Source organism: Eumetopias jubatus, unplaced genomic scaffold (genome assembly GCF_037043125.1).
Source record: "Eumetopias jubatus isolate StellerSeaLion01/CBP00866 unplaced genomic scaffold, mEumJub1_p1.0 scaffold_11, whole genome shotgun sequence".
In the NCBI taxonomy this organism is placed as follows: domain Eukaryota; kingdom Metazoa; phylum Chordata; class Mammalia; order Carnivora; family Otariidae; genus Eumetopias; species Eumetopias jubatus.
The window spans coordinates 118,427,857-118,436,121 of NW_028274817.1; the positions used below are offsets into that span (position 1 = coordinate 118,427,857).

At 42.9% G+C, this 8,265-nt stretch overlaps 1 pseudogene; it reads left to right on the forward strand.

Annotated features, from left to right (window-relative positions):
* The first annotated feature begins 4,288 nt into the window (after nucleotides 1-4,288).
* LOC114218104 (NADH dehydrogenase [ubiquinone] 1 alpha subcomplex subunit 3 pseudogene) lies at nucleotides 4,289-4,615 on the forward strand (annotated as a pseudogene).
* Nucleotides 4,616-8,265: the final 3,650 nt, after the last annotated feature.

Genomic DNA, 8,265 nt, shown 5'->3' on the forward strand with positions numbered 1-8,265 from the left:
TCAATAAATATATAAATAAATAAACTTTAAAAATAAAATGTGTCCTTGAGTAACTCGTTTAGATTTGGATTTATATGCTAAAAGATAGTCTGTAAATGGGGCTGGAACATTTAAGAGAACCAAACACTTGTATCTGTAAGTTTAAAACATTAGCATTATAAGAGTAATTTAAATACTTGGAAGGATTTCTTAGACACCTGAGGGAATGTCAAAGAAATACAGAAATGCCATTTTAAATGTATGAAGGAATTTAATTTTAAGTCTTCCTAAAAGTGACTATGAAATTCTGCTAGATTTAAAATTTTTTTTAAAAGGAAGACACCGGATTTTGAATACATAACTTGAATATACAGCTTACCAAGTTAGTCCAAAACCTTGCCCTCAAATAATCTTTTCTATGCACTAAAATCACCCTCAACCCACGCACAAGAAAATCACATTTACAGCCAGATGGTGCAGCAGGGTCTTTGAGTACCCAGAAGCACCATCAGCAAGCTTACCTTCTTTGGCGCCTAACTTCAGCTTCCACCCAACACATGTGCCCGTTTCTCTTTTCCACCTTCTCCCAGCTTCCCTGGTCCTCCACAGCAAGCGATCAATGGAAACCCAGAGGAAGACCAAGAGCGAACACATTTCTGGGGTGCCAAACGTCTAATTGCTAGTGCTATGCCAACAGCAGTAATCTCTTGCGTTAGCATTTCGCAGTTGGTAAAAGAATCTCCGCTTTGTTTGGTCTAAATAACCCCATTTCATGGATGAGGAAATGAAAGCTTAAAGCATCATGAGTAAGCTCTCTTGGGGTTACCCCTGAAGACCCAGAGTCCACTCATGGTCATTTTGCTGTTTCCCAAGACCCATTTCAGCAAAGGAGTACAGAATGCTCCTCACATTCAGAGAAAACCCCAAGAGTAATCTGTAAGAAATACATAAATATATGTATTTGAAAAGAACTGATACATGTGAGACATACATGCTAACTTTTGTTAAACTGTAATGTGTGATAAACTAATGTTAAATTAATGAAACAAGGGGGCACCTGGGTGGCTCAGTCGCTGGGCGTCTGCCTTCGGCTCAGGTCGTGATCGCAGGGTCCTGGGATCAAGCCCCGCATCAGGCTCCCTGCTTGGCGGGAAGCCTGCTTCTCCCTCTCCCACTCCCCCTGCTTGTGTTCCCTCTCTCGCTGTCAAATAAATAAATAAAATCTTTTTAAAAAATTAATGAAACAAGGAGGCCATTAAGGTGAGGTGGCTCTAATGTCAACAAACCAAACTCTAAGCCTCTGCGTCATGAAATCAGTACCTAAGGACAACCGATCACAAACAGCCAACTAGGCTTGAAGCGATAGCCAATCGATAATCTCCTTTCTTAAAAAAAAAAAAAATAGTAATTTCCTCTCTTTGCTTCCACACTTTCTCTATATAATTCCTTCCCCTGGCTTCTGTCAAGGACTGTTCCTAATCACTTCCAGTTTGGTACTACCCAATTTGAACTGATTTTTATTGTGCCTCGGTTTACCTTTTAACACTAGAATATTCCATTTCATGATGGGGCTCGATAATAGTGTTTCTTACATATCTGTAAGGACAGTTCGTAGAAAGTTAAAGAGGCTCCTACTTTTGTAACAATTCAATTCAATTTTAAGTGTGTTTCTCTTTGCATTCTAGACAGTTAAATTTATTTTTTTAAAGATTTTATTTATTTACTTAAGAGAGAGAGTGAGCACAAATGAAGGGGAGGGGCAGAGGGAGAGGAAGAAGCAGACTCCCCGCTGAGCAGGGAGCCCGGCAGGGCTGGCTCGATCCCAGGATGCCGAGATCATGACCTGGGTGGAAGGCAGATGCTTAACCAACTGAGCCACCCAGGCGCCCCTAGATAGTTAAATTTAAAAAGGGAAAGAAAGAAACACAGATTCAAATGTCTGCTTATTTTCTATTCAGAGGCTCTGTTTCATAAACAATTTGTACTCTATCCTTTTTTTTTTTTAAAGATTTTATTTATTTATTTGACAGAGAGAGACACAGCGAGAGAGGGAACACAAGCAGGGGGAGTGGGAGAGGGAGAAGCAGGCTTCCCGCCGAGCAGGGAGCCCGATGCGGGGCTCGATCCCAGGACCCTGGGACCATGACCCGAGCTGAAGGCAGACGTTTAACGACTGAGCCACCCAGGTGCCCCTGTACTCTATCCTTAAGTGGCCACACACTTCCATGCTCCTTTTTATATATGTTTGTGTACACAGACGTGTGCGTGCACGCGCACACATGCACATAGCTTCTTTCTGCAGCAACAGAGGTTCTGGATGAGAAGTCTGTACTAAATCTGATTCAGGCTCCTGCAAACAATCCAGAGCATCCACTGGTCCAGACGCGGCGGGTAAACGGCCATATCCTCTTCTATTTCCTTTTCTCATCACTGATGTGATTACTGTGATATTGTGCCCTAAATGGAAGCTCATCCTGTGATAAGCGTTTGCTCCGTCCAAAACCAAAACCGGAGGATGAATGTGAGGGCGACAGGGCCCAGGCCAAAGCAGGCAGCCCTGTGACCCACAAAAGCACCACCCCCATCCTCGCCCTCAGTGATGTCTGTGACCAGCGCTACACAACCTGCTCGGAAGTCAGAAAATACACAACATGCTAAGTATTTAGCAGTTAGCTTGGAGAATCTAGAAACGAGGTCACATTCAGATTACTGTGGCCAGACTGCCAGAATCCTGTGCAGAAAATACGAATTTTATCGGCTCTAAATTATACTCACAGTTAAATTATAATCTAACAAATATCCAACTTTTAGTTTACACACAGGACTAAAACCCCACTTTCCACTGATGCATTCATTCATGTTTCCAGAACATTTCCAGAATGTTTCCAGAAACAATCTTTATGTTTCTCTTCAGGTCTATCTGTCATGCCGGGTGCCAGAGAAATACGGATAAATAAGCTGTGACATCTGCCCTCAAGATGCTGATGGTCTGATACATTTATATATATATATAATCCATATTATTATATATATTATATATAATATATATAATATATATAATAATCTATAAATGTATTTATAGATTATTTATAGATTGTTTTTATCTAAAATATAGATAAATATACATTTATAGATTGAAATATACATTATAGATTATAGATCTATAAATCTATAGATAGATTTATAGATTGTTACACAAAAGATAATATAGCATTTTTATTTTTTATTTTTTTAAAGATTGTATTTATTTATTTGACAGAGAGAGACACAGTGAGAGAGGGAACGCAAGCAGGGGGAGTGGGAGAGGGAGAAGCAGGCTTCTCACTGAGCAGGGCGCCCGATGCGGGGCTCGATCCCAGGACCCTGGGACCATGACCTGAGCCGAAGGCAGACGCTTAACGACTGAGCCACCCAGGCGCCCCAACATAGCATTTTTAACAAGTATACATCTCTGCAGGAAAGGGTTAACCTAGTTGGCCTGAGCTGTTTGTTATCTTAAGGCAGGTCAGCTTGCAGGAGTGGCCCCTGGCTGGCTTCTGGGATCTCAGTTTCAGAAAAGTTCCCTATGCTAACAGGTTGTTTTGCCCACCTGGGGCTCGAAACACCTGCTTTCCTTGGGGGAATCCTGAATTTCAGTAATAGTGGCCAGACCTTGTGATGGTGTGACCAAACACCAATAAAACCCCTAGGCACTGAGTCTCAGATGGCCTTTCCCAAAAGGCAGAAATACCATCAGGATGTGAGCATTGTCCTGCTGGGGGAGAGAGCACTCTGTGTGGCCTCATTCAGGGACAGCATGGATTTTTCCAGACCCTGCCTGTGCCTTTTCCCCTCCCTGGTTCCAATGCGCATCCTTGCTGTGGAGCAGTAATAAGTAAATAAATAAAACTATACACACGACTCTATGCTGAGTCCCCAGGAGTCCTTCTAGAAAATTACCAAACACGTGGGTGGTCTTTTGCCCTTCTTTTTTTTTTTTTTTTAAAGTAGGCTCCATGCTCAGAGTGGACTTGAACTCACAACTCTGGGATCAAGAGTCACATGTTCTACTGACTGAGCTAGCTGGGTGCCTCCATGCAGGTAGTCTTTTGGACCCCAAAACAATCCCACTGTCCCAATAGCCTACTATTTGGATTGATATTTATACATTAGTGCACTCCCAGACAACCAGCCAGTAAATTTGAGAGTTTGAGATAAAATAAAATTTAAAATTAGGTGAAATAAATAAATCACTTCTCCAAGTTCATTTTAATTTTGACTCACCTGCCTGTATAGTCAGTGTTTTTTAAAAACCAGAAAATCGGCTGCGACCAGGATGGCCGGGAGACTCGCCACCTTCCTCAAGGATGCCTGGGCCAAGGAGCCGGTGCTGGTCGCGTCCTTCACCATCGGGGGCCTCGCTCTAATTCTGCCCACCCTCAGCCCCTTCACCAGATACGCCACCATGATCAACCAGGCCACGCCCTACAACTATCCAGTGCCCCTCCGAGATGATGGGAACATGCCCGACGTGCCCAGCCACCCCCAGGACCCCCAGGGCCCAAGCTTGGAGTGGCTGAAGAACTTGTGAGCACCCCCGGTGACATGGAGGAGGCCCCTCCCCTGAGCCAATAAAATGCGAAAAGTGACCCCCCCAAAAAAAACAGAAAATCTATACAGTATTTCACAAACACACAGGTATGTATATAGACACACAGACACATATATGTGGTCATGACATTGAATTTAAAAGTTGGAGCTGCCCATCAAATGGCATGAAGAGAAAGGACAGAATTAAGCCAAAGGCAACATGACTTCTATTAACCTTTCAGCCTCAGTCTTTCATGCAAGTTATTTGGCAAATTAAATGATCTCGGATAAAGGGGAAAGCCAGCATTGGGAACTTCATTTGATGTTGTCATTGTTTTCAAGGATTAAATGCAGGGCTTGCTATCAGCACTATCCAAGTGCTATGCTCGGAACAGGAAAGTGTGAAAAGAAACAGTATTCCCTCTGAAAAAGATCCATCCGGCTTCTTCAGCATGGCTTTGCTCTCGTTAGCTCTTTTTTTTTTTCCTTAAAGAATCTAAAATCCTGGGTCTTCAAGATGGAATTAAAAAACACTAAAATTGGGGCACCTGGCTGGCTCAGTCAGTAGAGCATATGACTCTTGAACTCAGGGTCGTGAGTTTGAGCCCCATACTGGGGGCAGCATTTAGTTAAAAAAAAATAGAAAACACTAAGACTACTTCTTAGGGCGCCTGAGTGGCTCAGTCAGTTGAGTGTCCGACTCTTGGTTTCTGCTCAGGTCATGGTCTCGTGGTCGTGGGATCGAACCCCACGTTGAGCTCTGTGCTCGGTGAGGAGTCTGCTTCAGATTCTCTCTCCTTCTCCCTCCCATTCACTCTCTCTCTCTCCAATAAATAAATAAAATCTTTTTTAAAAAGATGGCTTTTATAACATTTTCTTAAATACTAACTTAAATCATACACAGAACATCCAGATTTTATATAATGATACTTCAGTAACCACGAATAGTCCCCAGACTTCTTTACCTCCAACACCTATAACATGTACGCTTGATACTGGGGCAGCCATCCCCAAATTGTTTTAAATCTCTCTGCGGTTCCCCCGTAGAACTGTATGCCTCACCTATGCTAGCTTTCTTTTATAACTGGAACACAAAGGTGGTATGTATATGGGTACCTAAGTTAATTTTAACCCATATCCTAAAGCTAATTAGGTCAGAATTAAGAGCCCCTAATCAGGAATCCACACTTCAACTGTGTTATCTAAATCCACACCAGGGGCTCGTTCATCAGCATAAGGGGTGTCAGACCTCGTTCTCGAAGAAGTGGTACTGCAGAAATACGATAGCAGACCCTACTGCCCCTGCATGAGACAAGAACCGGAAGTGGGCAAAACCAGCAGCCGAACAGCCGTGTGGGAGCGATACTCTCATTTCTGCCAGACCATCTGGTCTTGCGCCCACCCCTCACCCTCACCCACTACCCACTGGACAGAGGACTCGGTGCCCGGTTGGCCACACACCTGACACCAGGTCTGTTTCCAAGCGGACTCTTCAGGCAGGTACTGTGCAGGGATGTCGCTAACCTCACAAGGAAGAGGTAGCAAATCTGTTCTTTTTTTCTTTTCCTTTCTTTTTTTGCCAGCTCACTAATTAACATCTATACGAACCCTGATCTGAGACTTGCTTTCACTATAACATACCACCCACATGCCGGGTTATGGAAAAAAGAAATATAGATCTCACCTGCCTCTATTGGTTAGCCTTTTACCAAAGACACAAACACTTTTCAAATTATCCAATTAGCATAAATCCCCTGGCAATTACTCTTTCCCCTGCTATTTCACACTGGCCCGGGGCCCTAAAGGCAGGGATGTTCGTTGCAATAACTGAATGTACAGCACCTAGATATTTTTGACATTAAAGGAATGTTTGATAATATTCTGCAGGAAAAAAAGGGATTAGTTACCAACAATTCAAGAGGGTCATCAAGCCATAGTCAGAAAATGACAGGGGCGCCTGGCTGGCTCAGCCGGTAGAGCATGCAATTCTTGATCTCGGGGTTGCAGGTTTGAGCCCTACATTGGGTGTAGCGATTCCTTAAAAATGAAATCTTAAAAAAGAAAAAAGAAAGAAAATGACAAAGTTTTTGAAGTTAATAGATTTATTCTAGAAGCTTATTATGTGTTGCATAGAGTCCATGTGTTGCATAGAATCCATAGCACAACTGAGAAAACCATCTAGCAATCCAGAGACAAATGAATAGGTGAAAAACATAAGAACTGATTTGGGAACCAGGCACCAAAAGTTCCCATTTGTCATATTTGACATTGCTCTCCACCTTCTGCTGGCTCTTTGTTCTCATTTTGTACCATTTTTGCCAATGCCTTAAAAGGAAGATGCACACTTTTTTTTTTAAGATTTTTTTTTAATTTATTTGACAGACACACACTCTTTTTTAAATCTGGAACACTCATTATATTTTCTTTCAAGACAAAATGTTCTCAGCTATGTATCCACTAATAAAAAGTCAGATAAACATATATGCTACTTTATGGTGTCTTAACACCTTCTACTGAGTTCTTCCTCAGAAGAAGGTGAACCCTTTTCTAGAGCAGTTCTTTTTTTTTTTTTTTTTCAGATTTTACTCTTTTAAGTAATCTCTACACCCAACATGGGGCTCGAACCCACAACCCCAAGATCAAGAGGCGCACGCTCCTCTGACTGAGCCAGCCGGGTGCCCCATGGAGAAGAAGTTCTTAAGCTGTAGTCCCTAGACTAGCAGCATCGGCATCGTGTGGAAACTTGTTAAAAATGCAAATTCTCAGGCCTACCCCAAAACTAATGAATCAGACGCTCTGGGGATGGGCCCAGGATCCAATTATAAGAAGCACTCCAGGTGATTCGGATGGACGCTAAAGTTGGGGGATCACCGTTCAACATTTGGCACACGCCTGGTTCAACTTGGAAACACTTACTGCAGATGCACCCAAATGGTCCTCTTTAGAGGTAGGGGAAACAGATGACAAGGCGGATCATCCTCTGTCATGCCTGACTGACAAGTGAAGGAGAAGCGATCGTGCAAAATTCACAATTCCCTTCCTCCCACCACATCAGACCCTGCTTTAGTGTGCAGTGCTGCTGCCAACTTTGCACACGCTCCCCACTTATCAGCCACCCACACCAACAGCTTGCTACGTGCAGAGCTGCAAAACGCCTGTTGGTACCTAAAGAATACTGCCTCTCCTCTATACCAGCACAGAAATAACAAAGGCAACTTAATTAAATCATCGTGGATGTCCAGGTCACATGGTATCCAGGGGCGTGGAGGCCAGTCACTGCAGTGCCACCACAGGGCTCTGAGCTCCAGTTGGAAGAATGTGCCCAGAAATTTTGGTTGTGTTTCAAAATGTGATAAAGTCGATTCAACCAGCAGAGAAGAGACAGCTCATTCAAACCAAACCCAAAGAAGACGCATAATGCCTTGAAGGGAAAGCTCTCTCATAAAGAAAGAGTTGATTCATAAGCAATTGGTGATTTAATTGATTTTTAATAGCCTTTATTTTTAATTTTTTTACTTTTTAAATAAGACATGGCTTTATTTTTTTTTAACATTTATTTATTTATTTGAGAGAGAGAGGAAGAGAGAGCAAGCACTGCCCACGCGTGCCTGACTCACAGGAGGGACAGAGGGAAAGAATCTCCAAGCAGACTCCCCACTGAGATGCGATTCTCAATCCCACTGAGCCACCCAGGCACCCCAATAACCTTTAGTTTTT